General features: G+C 40.4%; 1 protein-coding gene and 1 long non-coding RNA gene across 2 annotated transcripts in view; one reads left to right on the forward strand and one right to left on the reverse strand.

Moving 5' to 3' along the window:
• KMT2E (lysine methyltransferase 2E (inactive)) overlaps positions 1-1,166 on the reverse strand; it is an 89,350-nt gene extending 88,184 nt beyond the window's left edge. Inside the window, 1 exon segment of the mRNA XM_078154480.1 lies at positions 728-1,166. The gene's annotated coding sequence lies outside the window, so the exon portion shown is untranslated.
• A 47-nt stretch (positions 1,167-1,213) lies between these two features.
• The window catches only part of LOC144457157 (uncharacterized), a 34,894-nt gene continuing 17,383 nt past the window's right edge, over positions 1,214-18,724 (forward strand). The window contains exon 1 of the long non-coding RNA XR_013486519.1: positions 1,214-2,046. This is a non-coding gene — a long non-coding RNA (uncharacterized LOC144457157). The remainder of the gene's footprint in view (positions 2,047-18,724) is intronic.

Below are 18,724 nucleotides of genomic sequence, written 5' to 3' on the forward strand. Positions count from 1 at the left end.
CGTAGGTGGTATGCCCTTAACATAACACAGGCTAAAACAAGAGGCTTGTGGGGGGAGGGGACTGGAAAGAAGGCTGGGTATGGGGGGGGGCGCGCTACCACAGGGGCGGGTTTACCCTCTTCCCTAGGGGGCGAGGATCTGTCTCGTTCACACTCATACACATAGAGGGACACATACAAACACACCCCAAACCCTAAGGCTTTCTTCTCACTCACCTCTCCCCCCACCTCCACCTGAGTAAGAGAAAAAGGTATCATAAAGGAACTAGTGAAGAGGAAAATAAGGCCTATACTGCTTTTAACATTGGAAAGGGATGCAGGTGGGAAGGAGGGAAATTTGGCAGCTGCTGGGTCTCCTCCAGTACGAACCCAACTACACAGTCACCCACCTCCCTCCGCATCCTGGGGGCCTGAACCCGCTACCTGTGAGGGGGAGTGCGCTCCTTCCCCAACTCTCACTCTCAAGGGGGTTTAACTGCCAGTTCCCCCTTCCCCAACCCCAAACCCCGCCATATTTCTCCCTTTCCGGAGGGGGGGGGTGTAGAAGGGTAGAAGGAGAGTAAATTCCGGAGAACCAGCAACGTCTCGCATCCTCCACCCTAGGAAGCCGGGGACCCCCAGGTGGGATGCAGATGAAGTCTCCCCTTCTTCCTTCTCTTCCTGGAAGCCTAAGCCTCCCCCTCCTCAAGCCCCCAGCCCCGTGAACTCCCACGGAGCCCAGAACTGACCTGTGATGTTCACAAACCAGGCACCCGAACCCCGTTATTGGACCGACCCCCGAGGTTTCTCTCCAGACGACCGCGACCTGACCCCGCGGCAGCGGCGGCCACTGCGGACTCGCGGGGTAGTAGGCACCGAGCTCCACACACCCCCTCCCCAAGCGGCAGCGCAGGCTCTTCTTCTTCACGAGTGACTGGAGGAGGAGGTGGATGAAGAGAAGCAGCAGCAGCAGCAGCAGGAGGAGGAGGAGGAGTAGGAGGAGGGGAGGAGCGGGGCAGTCAAGCAGTCAGCAGGAAAGGAACGGCGGCCGCCTGGCTGCTCAGTGTCTATGCCACCCCCTCTACTGCCGCTGCCCGGGCTCCGGCGGTGTCTCCGGCTCAGCCCCCTGCGCCCGCTCAGTGTCACTGCCTCTCGCTCTGGGAAAATGGCGGCCGCGGCCGCAGCGGCGGCGGCGGCAGCGGCGGCGGCGGCGGCAGCTGCACGGGGCCCGCCCGCCCCGCTCCGCAGGGGCAGAGGGGGGAGGGGACGAAGCCGGCGGCCGCCATCTTGCTTTTGGGCGGCCCTCACCCCGCCCCCCCAACTCCCTTCCGGTCGGTGCACTGAGGCTTCGAGGTAGGGCCGAAGGGTTGGGAAAGAAACAAGAAAGGCTTTTTTCTAAAGCAGGTGCAGCCGTTGACTACCCGAAACCAATCGTGGTATCTGGGAGAGCTTTTTTTGTTTAGAGATGGGGGTAGGGTGGAGAGGATTAGGGTGGTGAAAAGGCGTCTTCGCCGGAAGAGACCCAGAGACCGGGAAGCTTCCGCCACTCGTAGAGAGGGGAATGGGATACTACCATCCCTGGGTGGAAGGAAAGTCTCAGTAGCCTCCAGGAGCGACAGTCACCGCCTCACTGTCCTTCAACTGTGTGTACCAGTCTCCCACCCTCTTCGGTGGCAACTCGGGCTTTCTCCTTCCTTTCCCCCTCCGCCCCCTTCCGGCCTCAGGCAAAGGGCGAACCCGGCTGGGGTGTCACTCGACGCCCACTAGGGGCTGATGGGGCTTAGGAGGCTTCAGTGCGCAAGCTCCGGACACCGGATAAAAGCTGAGCTGGCTGGGTCTCGAGCCGTCTCGATGGAGGAGAAAGAAAAGGAAGAGGCCAGGGGGTAGAGAGACTACAAGAATAATACGGCCACCGTCAACGCTGCCACCGTGTTTCGGGGTAAAAAGCCGCCACCATCGGTGCTGCCGCTGCTGCCTCCTTCTCTTGGCCTCCCGGGGTTAATTTCCCGCCCGCCGACTGCACAATGTCCGTGTACGGGGAGGGGAGCGGGGACCCCCGTGTGTGGAGGTGATTGAACTAGGCCTAGGGTCCAAGCAGGGAGGGGCAAGTGTAGATTACCTAGACAAAAGATAGGGTAAACCAGGGAGCGGCACAAGGGCTTCCCCGTTGGAGCCGCAGGGACTGGGCGGCGCTGGCCCCTGCAGTCGAGGGTGGGGGTGGGGGTGGGGGTGGGGGTGCTCTCTCTGAAATGGCGGTTTCCGCCTCGCCCGGTAGCGACCCGGGGAGAGCTTGGGGAGCGGAGGTGGGGAGAGACAGAGATCAATCGCTGCAGCCAATCAGCGCATAGCTTATATAGTCAGGTGACGTTTGATTGGTTGGTGATGACCTCATGCTGCAGTAGCGGGCGGGGCCGGAGCTGTCCGGGGAGGCTGGTGCAGAGGGAGAAAGGGAGAAGTGGTGATGGCGACGGTTGCTGCGGCGGTCGCTGTGAGACCTAAACAGTGGCGATGGGGACCTCAAGCCTCTTCCTTGACCGGTTCCTCCAGGCCCCGCGCGAGGTGAGGGCCCCGGCTCGGCCTCTGCGAAGCTTAAGGCACTAGCAAGGACGTGGAGGCATCTTTTCTCCCGTCGTTATTTGTAACTGCGTCAGGGCAAGATGGCGCTGGGTCTCCCTGGGGCGCGGGGGGAGCGGCACGTCCGCGTCCTCCGCCGCCGCAGCGCATGTGACCGGGCTGCATTCCTGTGGGGTTTGGCTGAGACCCAAGCAAGGGATGGGGGAGGGTGGGGAAAGGAGATGGGTGGAGGAGATCGTGGTGGTAGTGGCCGCGGTTAGAAGAGGAAGAAATGACTGCTGGAGAAAACTTCCCCTCCCCCATACAGTATAGCCTCTGCTGGCCCTGGGGGAAAATCCCTGGCCTCACTTCCCTCTTGGGGTGTGTCTACTGTTGGACGAGGTGAATTCTTGGCGCTCCACTTTTATACCTTTCTCCTTCCAAAGTGTGGTTACATAAGGCGGGAGGCCCTGTGAGTGCGGATAACCCGTGGGGAGGTGTAGTCTCCAGATGCTAGCAAGACGCGGTTTGGCACCAAGGCCCAATTTGGAGCTTTCAGTCTCCTTTTCCAAAGAAATGAAGTTCCTGAGGTCAGGTTAGAAACATCTGACAGGTTCACAGGGAATTAAAAGAAATCCTGTAAATAGTACGAGGGGTGGGGAAGGGTATCGGCATTAATGCCTCATTTAATTGTTAAATTATTTTTTAAAACAAAGTAGACGAGAAGTGGGACTGTATTTATGGAATAACTGAGTTCCCTTGCCCTTTTGTGGGTGAAAATGTGGGTGGGGTCCAGGTAATGTCGGAATGGTAGGGCTTAATTTCCATTTAAAAAAAACAAACAAAAACCCCGGGAGAAGTATACCTTTAGTTTTTAGAGGTGTAAGTAGTGATAGTTTCGTCCTGGATAATAATGTATGTCCTCTTTGTATCTTAAGAATTTTAAAATAAACCTAATGGAATTTTGCCTGTTAGTTCCAACAGTGTTATTCATTATTTATTTTGCACACTTCGATGAAACTGTGAAATTCGAAAACCATTTCACTTCAGTGTTGTTATGGTAGCATGCCTAGACTAGACTTACCACACGGTATTTTGAAATCAACATTGAGAGAGAGTTTTAATTTCATAGGTGAGTGTAGTCTATGATAGTTGTGGAGCTCCGAAGGGATTGATATCTTTACTGGAATTAGAGTTAGTAATTTTATTTTGGGTTATAAAAAGCTTGCCAAACTTAGTCATTAGTTTGAGGTGTCATCTTGTATGATGGCGAACAACTTGGTGCTGGTTAACCTGTAACTCATAATATGCGTTTATATTACCTTATGTGATGTTAATGGGTTGTACACAAAATATGTTAGGTATGCTATTGCATAAATAAAAAATTTGGGGTGTAGCTTTTTTATACTAGGACAATGTAAGTTTGAATACCAGGTGAGCAGTGTCACAGTAGAAATGCACAACCCTCATTATTTGGCTTATCTCCAATTTGTGGCATGTATCAGAACTTCAAGTGAAGAAATAGAAGTGATCCTTAACTTTGGAAGGGAAAATTTGGGTGGTAGCTGCAGTTTGCAACGTTTCAAACCATTTGCAATTTGATACTGCTTTCCACCACACAAGAACCCTAAAGAGAGCTGAGGAAAAGCTTGATTTAAGGTTAAGGCTTAAGAGGGGTTGAAGAGAGGGCACTTCAAGGAATAAGTTTTTTAAAAACAATTTTTTTTTAAATTGCAACTCATAACCAGAGTAGTGGTATACTGTGCATAACTTTAAGATGAGAAACACTCTTTAGCTCAGTATTGTCTTTTTGTGTGTGTGTTATTGAGGTCTTTAAAATCTAATGGTTGTCTCTAAAACTTCATAAAGATTATCTTTGTCTTTGCTTCATGAATCCATTGGATATCAAACTCCCCCCATACTGTACATATTTAATATATAGAGATTTCCAAAGTAGTTTAGACACACAAAGTGTATATAGAGTTCAGACTTTTCCCCTTCTCTAAAATCAAGTGTTTCTTTAATAGTACGTTTTATTTTGACATAGCTCTAACCAGGTAACCGAGAGTCCTACTACTAAGTGTAGAAGATGGAAGCTATAGAGCCATAAGTGGGAAGCTGCTAAATGAAATATGACTGATCTTCAGAATAGTTCCAAGCTTTCCTGTATTGACCTAATGATGATAGCTGGAAAACAAGACTTGATCCAGATTAACCTTTTGGTTTCTTTTGTAGGTATCAGTCCTTCAAGCTAATAGGGTCCCTATGATAGACTAAAATTGAATTGCCATGAAAAGAATAAATGTGAACCTTCAAAAGCAAACCAATTTATTCCCTCCTGCCTTCCCAGTAGTAGTAGTACATACCTATGCCATTCATTTCCTTCTCCAGCTCATTTTACAAATGAGGAAACTGAGGCAAACAGGGTTAAGTGACTTGCCCAGGGTCACATAGCTAATAAGCATCTGAGAACAGATTGGAACTCAGGTCCTGACTCCAGGCCAGGCACTATGCATAGTGCCATCTGGCTGTCCATGGTGATACAATTAATAAATATTGGGGCAGGGGGTGGAGAGATTGGAACTTGGTACCCTTGGACCTCTTTTCTAAGACCTTTATTGTAACAATTCTGCTTGAAGTAGATTTCTTCAAAGTCTTCACTGGTTAATATTATTATTATTATTATTTTTTTTTTTTTTGCATACAGTTCTCAGTTTTAAAGTGAAAAAAGGTAGATAGGAAATTTGTCCTCAGAAAACCTACCTTCTTGCTTACTCTTCTTTCGTCCTTTGGCAAGTCAGTTAACCTCTTCAGGTCTTGGTTTCCTCATCTTTAAAATGGGGGGAATAATGTCTGACCTACCTACTGCCGAGTGAAACTCAAATTAGACAAATTATCAAAGCAGTGTTTTATAAAAATAGATGATAATGCTAGATAGTACTCAATTTGGAACCAGGAGGACTTGGGTTCAAATCCTACCCCAAAAGCTTTCTATATAAAGGACTAATCATTTTAGTTTTCTAAGCTTCATTTTATTCGAGGCTCTCTTGAGGATCAATTAAGATTAATGTATATAGAGTGTTTTGCAAAACCTTTCTAAAGGCCTTGTGATTGTAATCTATAATTATTTGCCCCTGGCTGTGTTATATCAGCTTCACCTTCTGTCCATTTGAGCTAACTTACTCAACTTCTCCTTTGCTTCCTGAGGCATACCTTGTCATTACTATAAATCTGTTGTACCTCATTGTTTACAACCCTGTTGTGTATGTGCCATTTAAATTTAAAATTATTGAGTTAGAACCTTTAGAATTTGCTTACGATTAAATGTTTCCCCACATTATATCATTTATTCAACAAACATTTATTTGATGCCTGCTTTGTGTAAAGTGAATGCTAGCAGATGAGATAGTTGAAGAAAGTAAAACTAGATCCTTCATCTCAAGGAGCTTAAAGTCAAGTGGGGATGATAGGTGTGTATAAATAATTATAATAAAAGTATCGCTTGTGCTGTTAAAGCCACTAGCTTGAGTCACTTATTGAAGACTTCGTGGAAGAGATGTTATTTGTATAGGATTAATAGAGTTTTAATGTAGAAATGGGAGGGATCCCAGTTAATTAATCCAGAGTAAAGGAAATTATAAGATGTGCTTCGGAGATGTTGATTCATTTTGGTTTTAGCTGAGATGGGGCAAAGGGAAGTGGGAGGTGACTGGTATGTTTATATATTCTTAAAGAAAAGTATATAAATAATTGCCGTCTTAAACATGATTTTGGCTTTTAACAACTCATTTAATATTCTAGGGGATACAATACTTAAATTCTCTGACACTTTGACCTGTGCTGCCCTACTCTACTGCATTTGTCCTGTTGTATAGTAATAGATGATGAACGTTTTAAACTTTTATTCTGCTAAAAAGTCAGATATGGCCTGCTTCTGTTAAGTTCATTAGGTGAGTATTACACAGCATAACCCAATACAGTAGAGTTAATGATTTTTTTTTTAATTGGAGGAAAGAGGAAGTTCTTGATCTGTGATTATATGTAACTGGAATCTTGGCCTGCCTGATGCTAAAGTTATCCTTCTACCCATTATACCACGCTACTTCCAAAATAGCCATTGTTACAAAGTGTCAGTGCATTGATGGAAAGAGTTTCGTCACTCAGGAGTTCCCTATACCAATGAAATCATAGATCTAGGTCCTGTTCCTATAAGGACAAAATAGTTGCTTGAATTCAGGGACTTCGTCTCCTTGCAAATGACTGTTCAACCTGTATGAAGTCTAGCTTCCCTTCTGAAATATGATCGTGCGTTTTTGCTGTTCACTGGACTTTCTAACTGTTCATAATGGACCTTTGGCTAACAACTCAAATTTAACATGCCCTGAAATCAAACTCATGATCTTGGAAAACCTGCCCTGTTCTGATAATGGTACCATTATTCTCTGTCATTGTTATTTCAGCCATATCTGACTCCTAATACTACTTCCATAGTTAGCCCAGTGTTGTTGTTTTAAGAGTAAAAACATTCTAATATGTCTATACCCACTTTGACTACTAACATCCTTGCTCAGACCCATTTTACTTCTCAGTGAGATTATAATAGCCTTCTAAATGACTTTCTAGTCTTAGGTCTTTTTCTCCCTTATCCACCAGTCATTCTGTCATACACACAGATGACTTTCAGAATAATTTTCTCAATTGGGGTCTGACAATGGTGGCTCGGTGGATATAGTGCTAGCCCTGGGGTCGGGAGGCCTTGAGTTCAAAGCTAACCTCACTTAACCCTGTTTACCTCAGTTTCCTCAACTGTAAAATGAGCTAGAGAAGGAAATGGCAAACTATGCCAGTATCTCTGCCAAGAAAACCTCAAATGGGGTAGAGTGGGACATGACTGAAATGACTGAATAACAACAAATGTTCACTAGCTTAAAAATATCATGCTGAAATCTTGACTAAAATACAAATTGGTCAATTCTGGCATTACAGGCCCTCAATAATTTGACTCTAGGTTATAGAAGATTGTAGCATAATCAGGTAGTGAAAGTCAGCAAGTACATACTTTCAAGAAGTTTGGCAGTGAAATGGAAGAGAGAAAATGAGTATCTTGAACACTTTCTGTATAACTAAAGGTTTATTCCTTTCCAGAACAGGAAAATAGAGCCTTTTTTCTTGGGAGCTCAGTGATTGCTGTGATAGTGACTAATTCAAGAAATGTTGCTTCATATAGGGGCTACTAGGCCCTGTAATAAATGACCTCAAACTGCTATTAAGTTTTTTGTGTCTCATAGTTTTTCTGTCTCGTATCTTGCAGTCCCCCAAGCTGTTGTCTATATGCCTTCATACGTAGCAGTAGGTTTAGAGTCAGGACCTAGGTTCAAATTCTAGTTTCTACTGTAATATGTGTGACTTCAGGCAAGACTTGTAACTTAACTTGGGCCTCAGTTTCCTCATCTGTATATTGTAGGGTTGAACCAGGTATCTGAGGTCCTGTTAGCTTGTAAATCTTAGGAAAAGTATTTTCTCACCTCTTCAAATATAGATTTGAAACATACATAATTAAACTTTGTGTATGAGAAAGAGGTTCTAAGTGAGGACTTGATGTTTTATTGATTTATGAGTAAAAAGGATACAGAGTTCAGTATATAATTTGGCTTTTTTAAAAATTCCTGGTTCTAGTTAGACAAGATGTTACTTTAAACTGTTGAACCTTTAAAGAGAAGCCAAAAGGAACAATAAGAAAGTCATTTCTGCCCTCAGAGATCTTATTTTCTACTATAGGGATCCATGTTCAGACATAAAGTATATGTAGATTATGAACAGTTAATAGTTATTGTGTGGTTATGGAAAGGGATGCAACACTTAACTAGGGGAGTAAAGAAATAACTCTTGAAGGAGATGGCACTTGAGTTGAGCTCTGAAGGGAACTAGAAATTCTGAGGAGGGAGCACATTCTGTACATGGGGGATAGTCTATGTAAGGCTTGGAAGAAAGCAGTGAAATGTTTGTTGTCCTTAAGGGGAAATAAGCAAGAAGTAGGCCATTCTGATTGGCTCAACCATTGCTTGAGGAGTAATGTATAATTACCATGAATAGGCTGGAGCTACTTATGTGAAGAACTGTACATTCCAGACATAGGAGTTTGTGCCTTATTCCTAAAGGGTATATAGGGAGCCACTGAAACTTGAGTAGTGACTGATGTGGTCAGTACTAAACTTAAGAATATTAATTCAGCAATTCAGCGTTCGCTAGATTGGAGAGGGGAGAGAATGAATTCAGGGACTTAAGTTAGGAGGCTGTTGTAATATTCAGGTGAGAGGTGATGAGGCCTGGACTGGGGTGTAATTGTGTGAGTAAAGAGAATGGGATAGTTACAAGATATGTCGAAGAGTTAGAATTGACAGAACTTGGCAGCTGCTCAGATATGAGGGTGAAAAATGAAGAATGAAGAATGATGTCCATGAAGGAACCTGAGTGACTGGAAAAATGGTGGGTACCCTAGTCAGAAATGAAAAGGGTGAGAGGGTTGAGGAGAAAAACTGACTTTGAGATGCCTATGGGACATCCAGTTTGAGATATACTTATTAGAAAAGTTGAGGGTTGAATATATAGATTTTGGGACACACCACACACCACACACACACACACACACACACACACACACACACACACACATAAATGGTGTAATATATTGGATTTGATTAAAAAAAAGAAAAAGAGAGGCCTTTGCATAGGGAGCCAGGACATGGATGATGAACCTATGAAGGAGACATAGAAAGACTAGTCTGATAGGTTAGGAGAAAAATATGATCATATCCAACATAATCAAATACTTTGTGTGTGTGTATGTATATATAAAAAAAAAAAGGGGAGCCATACACATCCTGATTCTTGTGATCCCAGGTAAAATGATTTTGCCTTTCAGTGACCTGAGCAGTTCTATAAACTAATTTGCATGGTATTTGTGAATTCATGTTGTTAGGAAGTTCACTGTACCCTATACTCTACCCAAAAGATTAACTTTTAAAAAGTTTTGTTTGATTTTAATTTTTTTTCAGTTACATGTAAACCAATTTTTAACATTAAAAAAAAATTTGAGTTCCAAATTCTTTCTCCTCTCCTTGAGAAGGCAAGCAATTTGATATAAATTATGCATGTGTAGTCATGCAAAATTTTTCCACATTAGCCATTTTGCAAAAGAAATTACAGACCAAAAAATCAAGATAATAAAGTTTTAAAAGTATACTTCAAACTGTATTCTGACACTGTCAGTTCTTTCTCTGGAGGTGGATAGCATTTTTTATCATAAATTGTTTGTAATAGTTTTAGGTCATTGTACTGCTGAGAATAGCTAAAGTCATTCGCACTTGATCATTGTACAGAATTGCTGTTACTGTGTACAGTGTTGTCCTGGTTCTAGTCATTTCACTTTGCATCACTTCATTTATTCCCCAGTTTCTGAAAACATCCTTGTCATTTCTTGTGCCATAATAGTATTCCATCACAGTCACATACCACAACTTGTTCAGCCATTCCCCATTTGATGGGCATCCCCTCAATTTCAAATTCTTTGCCATCTCAGATAGAACTACTATAAATATTTTTGTATATGTAGGTCCTTTTCCTTCTTCTTTGATCTCTTTGGGGTACAGACCTAGTAGTAGTATAGCAGGGTTAAAGGGTAGTACAGTTTGATAGCCCTTTGGGCATGGTTCTAAATTTTCTCCAAAATGGTTGGATCACTATTTTGGATCCCTATTTTTCCACATCTCCAATATTTGTCATTTTCCTTTTCTGTCATATTAGCCAATCTGATAGGTGTGAAGTGGTACTTCAGAGTTGTTTTCATTTGCATTCTCTAATCAGTGGTGATTTAGAGCATTTTTTTATGTGACTGTGGATAGCATTGGCTTATTCTTCTGAAAATCACGTGTTCATATCCTTTATCCATTTACCAATTGTAGAATGACATGTATTATAAATTTGACTCAGTTCCGTATATATTTCAGAAACTTACTATAAAAATTCCTACCTTCTGATCTTGGCTACATTGATTTTGTTTGTGTAAAACCTTTTTAATTTGATATAATCAATTACCCATTTTACATGCTGTACTGCTCTCTCTCTCTTTTTTGGTCATAAATTCTTCCTTTATCCATAGATCTGACAGGTAAACTATTACATGCCCCCTTGATTTGCTCATGATATTATCCTTTATGTCTAAATCTTATATCCATTTTGACCTTTTCTTGGTGTATGGTGTGAGATGTTAATCATACTTAGTTTCTGCCATGCTGCTTTCCAGTTTTTCCAGCAGTATTTGTCAGATAGTGATTTCTCGTCCCAAAATATTTCATCTGCAGGTTTGTCAAAACGCTAGATTATGGTCATTTACTACCTTGTATTGTGTACCTGGTATGTGCCACTGATCTACCACTCTTTATTTCTTAAGCCAGTACCAGATTGTTTTGATGATTACTGCTTTGTAATACAGTTTGAAATCTGGTGCTGCTAAACTAACTTCCTTTACGTATTTTTTTTTCCACTGATTCCCTTGATATTCTTGACCGTTTGTCCTTCTTGATGAATTTTGTTAAGATTTTTTTCCTAGCTCTATAAAATCAATTTTTGGTAATTTGGTAAGGCACTGAATAAGTAAATTAAAAAGACCAACTTTTGAGTGAATTGTTATTTGTACAAATGTCACTGGGTATATGAGGGGAAAATTAAGTACTTTTAAAATACACTGTCTACAAAATAAAAGAAACTTTCACTTCTGTTTGTTCAGTTAAAATAGCATCAGTATAGATTTTTTTAAAAAAACCAGGTTGGAAGATACTGAGTGGGAGAGATGAAGGTTGTTGTAGTACTGCCCTGTTTGTAAAGCTACATGAAGCAAATGTAAAAGATAGGCAAAGTCTCTTAAACCCAGAAAGATTGCTTTTCTTGGTACTAGCTTGAGATTGAACATTTAATCTTTTGTCATCAACATTCTTATATCTGAGATTTTTTTGTAGTCACTGAAAATATCTTTTAATACTTTATGGGGGGGGTGCAGCTAGGTGGTGCAGTTGGATAGAGCACCGGCCCTGAAGTCAGGAGGCCTGAGTTAAAATGTGGCCTCAGACCAAACACTTGACACTTACTAGCTGTGTGACCCTGGGCAAGTCACTTAACCCCAATTGCCTTAAAAAAATACTTTATTGGATAAAAAGATAATACAGAGATGTACAGAGATAATGCCCTAAGTCTCCATAAGGATCACTTCAGAGTTTCCCAACCATCTATGATCTTTGGATTACAATGTACACTTGTACTCCAAATGTTTTAGCCACTCCACCAGTTATCAAAATCCAATTTGAAGCTTGCCATTGTTTCTTCTTTTCAAACCCATTTTTCTGTGGTATTCACAAGACTCATATCATTACTCATTTGTCATTTATAAGATAAAGTTTAATCTTGTATTTGTACAACCTATTCATCATGCCTCTAATGGATCCCCCAACATCTCTGCCTCTCAGAATCTTTTTCTTTCAGGATGCACCTCAGGTTTCACCTCAGTGAAACTTTGTGCTTTTAATATTTTCACCGTTACAAAGTAGGACTTAGAATACCAGAGAACCAGAATTGGAAGGAAACTTGGAAAACTTCTAGTCTCACACATCACTTCTACAAGATCCAAGTTGTAGTTAACTCTGTCTTGGCTTGACACTCTTTGGAGAGTCCCTAAGGTCTAAAGTATATCTAAAAAATTCTTCAAGCAAATGGATCAGAAACATGCCTTAAAAAAAAAGAAAGAAAAAGAAACATGCTTAATCACCATTTCAGTGAGATAGGATTATACCTCTTAATTCTTTTGTTAGACTATGACTGTGGAACAAAGGTAAAAAAAACCACTCCAGTCTTAGTAAACAAACTAAACTGCCTCAATTATGACAAAAAACTACATATAATAGCAGTGATGGGTAAAGTAATATTTTGAAAATTGTCTAGCTTGGAAAATCTGAGAATGATAATGTGTATTTCCCAAATTACCCTTAAAGTGTTAGCCATTCCATAATACAAATATATGTTGTTTGAGTACCAGTCCATTTTAGAATTACCATAACATTGATCTACCTGTAGGACTGCCCTGCTTTCATTTTTCAAATATTCTCAGTTCTCAAAGGCATCTTTATACCTTGGGTGGGAAAGATCTTTCTGATTCAATTCAATACCTATTCTATTCAAGATACAAGGTATGGAGGGGTTTGCAGAAATTAATGATGTACATAAATATACCCCCCAAAATAAAATTAAGAGACTGAAATATCTAAGATTTAGCAGAGTGGAAATTGTATGAAGGTAGCTTCCTCAGTTCCAATCTGGCCTTAGACTTACTAGGTATGTGACCAGCAAGTTGCTTAACCCTGTTTGCCTCAGTTTTCTCATCTGTAAAATGAGCTGGAGCAGGAATTGGTGAACCATTCCACTGTCTTTGCCAAGAAAACCCTAAATGGGGTTAACAAAGAGTCAGGCATGACTGAGAAATGGCTGAACAACAACAAAATTAAGAAGTAGTATTTTTTAATTTAACCTTAAAGTTTTGATAGGATTTCAACTTGAATGTGGAGAACATTTCAGGCATAGGGAATGAGGGGAGCAGAGTCATCAGGAAGAAGGGAAATTGAGGATAAAGGAATAGAACAGTTTAGCTAGATGACAACTGCTATGTTAGTTGGATATTTAGATAGCCAGATTATGGAAATTTTTAAGTGCAAGGCTAGTTTGGACTTTTCTTTGATTGGGAGTTGGGAGGGAGAGAAGGAAACCATCAAGATTTTTGAGCAAAAGAGTGGTATCAGATTTTTGAATCATGCAGCAGTATACAGGAAAGATGGCAAGGAACAGACAAGTTACTGGAATAGAGAGATCTCAGCTGCTGAATGGGAATGGGAAAGTGCCCTGGTTACAGGACTTTTTCCCCGGTTCACACAACCAGGATGCGTATAGCAGAAGTTAAACCCAGATGCTCCTAACATGGAGGGCTAGGCACTATTCATTATCTAGTACTGCTTTTCAATAAAAATAATCATTTAATGTTGTTAAGCAGAGCATCACAGGAAAATACTACATTCAATACTATACTCAAATACGTAATGTGTAAACTTGTATTTGAACTGATACCTAGGTATTACTTGAAACCACTGATTGTTATTATTGGTTTCTTACTATGGTCATGTTTGGGGTGGTCAGTGAGGAATAGAATACTTTGCTGAGTGGTCAGCCATGCAGAGAGGCAAAAGACATCATGTAAGGAAGACTGTAAGGAGAAGTTGATAACAAGGGGGCGCAGAAGGAAGAAAGAATGATTTAAGAGGCAGGCTCTGGGAGGAAATGAGATTAAGAGCACAAATAGAGAGCTTCAAGAAGGAGGAGAGTCACAACCACTCAGAGATCTATAACATGTTTCATCTAGCTTCTTTATCTCTACTCATATGACCACTACCCTTCAATTCCTCTATTTGGTCTTTTTATATAAAGTCTCTTGTATCTCCAATCCATCTCTCACACAGTCTCCAAGTGCTATTCTTAAATCACAAATCTGTGTCATTCTCATGTTCAAATTCCAGTGGTGGTGCTGTCTTGCCTGCACTCTACTACTGAGCCAAACTGGATTTTTACTGTTCTTCATATGACAATCCTGTCTTCGTTAACTGCCCCCATATTTGGAATGCATTCCCTCTGACATACCTCGTAGAAACTCACGTTTCCTTTAAAGCTCAGCCCGTAAAGCCTTTCCTCCCCCAAAATTGCCATCTATTTATTTTATATATTTACATGCACGTAAATTATTTTTCTCTGTACCTCAATGAAAACACTTTGAAGGCAAGAACTGTTGGATTTTTGCCTTTGTATCCTCAAAGCCCAACTTAAGTGGTTAATTTCTTATTAATTGGAGAAGATCTTGAATGATGTAGAAGGGTTTTGAGGTATGCAATAGAAAAGAAGTAGCTTTTGGCTTTTATTGTCTAAGGGAGGGAAAAGGTGGTGATATTGAAGGGTTGAGAAGAATAGAGGAGGTTTGAAATAGCCACTGAGGAGAATGTAGTAGTGGTTTAAGTATACTTTTCCTCAGCTAGGAAACGGAGGTGAAGTATATAAGAAGACAGATAAGAAAAGCATGTGATGTTTTGGAGACCATATATAGTCAAGTTTTACCAGAGTATAGCGTGTATGAAGTTGTAAGTTTGTAGGCCTTAAATATCAAACTACAGATTTTGCACTTTGCAGTAACAGTGGGGAATCATGAATGTTTTTGCACAGTACTAACATGCTCAGACTTTTTGTGCATTAGGAAAACTGATTTTCTAGCCATATGGAGACGCTCTAGTCTATAAAACAGGGAGACTGTCATGAGAGGTTGGTATCTGGTGGAGAGGTAAAAGAGGCCTGAAAACCACGATGTTGTCAGAGAAGGTGGAGATTAAATTTCAGGCCTTAGCAACCTGTTAATTTAATAGGCTATGTATAAAGAACTGTCCTAGTCCAAATGAATCTCAAACTAGACTTTTGAGGGATAGGCCTTTTGTGGAAAAGGTTTTAATTTTAGGAATCACTCGCCTCCCTCCTACCTCATAGCAGCCTCTCAAGGAATGAAAATGCATAGTATCTATGTTGCAGTAGAATACTATGTTCCTCAGCACCTTTCTAAAGGGGCATGGCTCTTAAACTTTAAGTAAATCATTGTTTGGCAGAGTAAACCTGTATTTTTGCAGATGTCATATTAAAGACCTCAAAACAGGATATCTCTTCCCCCTCTCTCCCCCATGATATTTTTTTTCCCTCAATGTTGACATGTAATAAGATAGAGTGCCCGACTTGGAGTTAAAGAAGATCCTGCCTCACAAGACTTAACTGTGAGAAAAAAGCTATGTAAATACTATTATATAATATGATAAAATTCATCCATTTTTCCTTTTTCATAATGCAAGGCTCTTAAACGAAGCAAATAATGTGAGATTGAGTTAGAGCTAGAAGTCCTTGGCCTAGGCTCTTATTCTTTTATTTTTTTATAGATTAAACCTAATATTTAAAATTTTTCATAAAGGAAGGGCAGATCATAGCACATAGTCCTTTCCTTCAACTTTATTCTGTTAAAAGCAAGAAGCTTTTAGTACAAGTACTTCCTCTGTGTTATATTAGAGTTGCCTAGAGCAGGACTTATTGAATTTTTTCCACTTGTGGGTCCTAAAGGCATGTGCAGTGAAAAGTATCCATGTTTTCTGTTCCTATGTGAACACCTCAGATTCATTTATGTACTTGATCTTTAATTAACTTTTGGTCATTGCAGGTTCAGAAACCACTGTTGCCAAATTTTTCAGGACCCCATATGGAGTCTCAAGGCTTAGGGTATAGAGAAGTTAAGTGACTTTCTTAATATTACACATCCAGTCCCTAGTGAAAGCCATTCAGAAATCAATAAAAGTAGGGCAGGTAAGTGGCACAGTGGATACAGCACTGGCCCTGGAGTCAGAAGGACCTGAGTTCAAATGTGGCCTCAAACACGTGACATTAACTAGCTGTGTGACCCTGGGCAAGTTATTTAACCCCATTGCCCAGCACTACCACCTTCTCCCCCCCCCAAAAAAAAGAAATCCATAAAAATTAATTAGTCTTTTCTGAAATTCATTTCATGTAGAGACCTAGTGTCTTAGCCTGTTAGAGGTTTTTTCCCATTTTCTGTAACTTTAAAAATTCCATCCTCTTGAACTGCCTATCCTTTTCTCAAAGTGATTGCTGGTTTAAATGAGAGAGAGACAGAGACAGACCATCATACTCACATTTAGAGCTGGAAGACACCTTAGAAAAGATTTAGTTGAATACCTTCGTTTTTAAAGAAGAGCAAAAAGACTCAGGGCAAACACCTTGCCCTGGGTCACACAAAATTAGTGGTAGATTCATTCAAATGCCACTTTGTCCATATACATCCCATACTCTCCTTTGGGAAAGAGCATGCTTTTTTCTTCTACTCGCCATTGGTTGGGTGGCAAGGGGCTAGGTGTTAATGACTTTTACCAGCCTAAAGGTAACTGAGGGCTGCTGTTTGCATGGTTTGGTTTATTTATAAAGAATGAGATGATAGTGGACCCCTTCCCCAGAGTGATGTAATTCTCATAGATTTTTTTTTTGTCTACAGTTTGTAAAGTCTGTTAACAATTTGGCTTTATTTCTTTGCTACCCAGACTATTAAGTAGAAATTAATTTTTTAAAAAATACTTAAATCTTGAGAACATCAATACAGAAATCTCTAAAGTATTCCTTTATGGTATGACAGTACATTTAATAATCAAGCAGTTTCCCAAGTCGTCTTTATGATGAAAATAGGGATTTTATACTGTATTTTATGCTAGCGATATTTTCCCCCTCTCAAATATTAAATGTGAATTGTGTATCAAATAATATATAGAGAAGCAATTTTTCAGTGTTAAAATGAATTTCATTTCAAACTCAAAAGTGTTGCATAGACAAATGAACTTGTGAAATGCTGATCTATACTTGCATTCTCACAAATGCATTGCAGCTGTTTTCTAATTTATTTTTGCCAATTTTCTGTGGAAGCATGGCCTTTGTTTAAGTAGGGCATAGGTGAAAGTAGTGGAATACTTTTTTCTATCTTGCTCTTTTTTTTTTAGCCACAGCAACATGCGGAAGGGGAGGATTGTTCATTTAGAACTATTGTGGGCTAGTAGCCTGTGTTTATAGTACTTGGGTTGGAGGCCTGGAGGAAAGGTCCTGTACTGTATAACTATATAACAAGAAAAGATAGTCCTTAAATCATCTATCAGTTCAGAACAATGTGAAATCTTCTGGCCGCAGTGATTTTTCATACATTGCAAAGAGGCATAATTATAAAGTTAAAATGCTTTGAACTGTATTTTTAACTGTATAAAATGTTCAAGTTACCAGGATCATTAAAATACTTTGCTTATTTATGACTGACATTATTACACAGCTAGCTGGAAACCAGTGATTAATTTTCATTAGTCCAAAGAAGTTTCTACCTAATACTTTTTTAAAAGAACCTGTGGTAGCCAAAAAATTCATTGCTAACTCATTTCATGTGTTCCACAACTAATATATTGTGAGCATGAAGTTTTAATATATTATCAGAATTTTCAGGCTAGACCTCATCTGATAGTTTTGATACTGCTGTCTTCCTCATAAAGAAACTGTTTTTTGTTTGTTTGTTTTTTGAGAATATATTTAATTTGAGCACTGTCAGTGCTCTCAGTTTCATTCATCCATGATTTTTGTCACTGAAACTTTCCCTTTGAATTCCAGTTTTGTGTTCTGGGCCTTAACAGAGTAAATATAATCTTTCTTCCACATTCAACTTGAACTTAGCAACCATGTCTTTCTGTTCCTCTGTCCCATGCTTTCTACTTTATTTGTGTGTCTGTGTCTGTGTGTTTTAACCTTCCTAGTCTTGATCCTCTGATGTTCCCCAGCTGGTCAGTGTCCTTCCTAAAATGTGGCATAAAGAACTGAAGATAGTGTCTCAGATGAGGTCAGAATACATTGGCTTCTTGCCTCACCTTCTTACTATTCCAGTAAAACTTTTTCCAAACAAAGCTTATACATGACATACTTATGTTAGACTTCGTACAGTTTTATAGATGGTTGTTTGTGTACTTTACGCTGATGAGTAGTTGGGTCAGTGGAAAGTGTACTGGCTCGGGAGTCTGAGACCAGGATTCAAATCCTACCTTTGGATACTTAATACTTGGGTGACTTTGGGGCAAGTCAGCTCTTCCACTCTGGGCCTCTGTTTTCTTATCTGTAAAATGAGAGGGTTGGGCTAGATAAACTCTAAGCGTCTTTCTAGCTTGAGTTTGATGTGATTGTCTTTTTAATATGGCTGTTTTTTTAAAAGACAGTAGTGTTTGGTTATAGTTTTTCTGTGATATTTTGAGCTACAAGCATTTTTAGAACTCCACTTTAATTTCTTACACTTAACATTCAGCCAGTGGAACTATAATCAAATGAACGTGAGAAAAAAATCAAACCTGTTTGTATAAGGAAGGCAAGAAGAAATATTTGGGGCAGCATAGCCTAGGACATACGTTTTTATAAACTTCTAAGGATATGGAATACTTAGTTGTATGAAGCTAGAGAATAAGTCCCTCTTATAACACAAAGTTATTTAGCCATTA

Source organism: Phascolarctos cinereus, unplaced genomic scaffold (assembly GCF_003287225.1).
Source record: "Phascolarctos cinereus isolate Bilbo 61053 unplaced genomic scaffold, phaCin_HiC Scaffold_1;HRSCAF=81, whole genome shotgun sequence".
NCBI lineage: Eukaryota > Metazoa > Chordata > Mammalia > Diprotodontia > Phascolarctidae > Phascolarctos > Phascolarctos cinereus.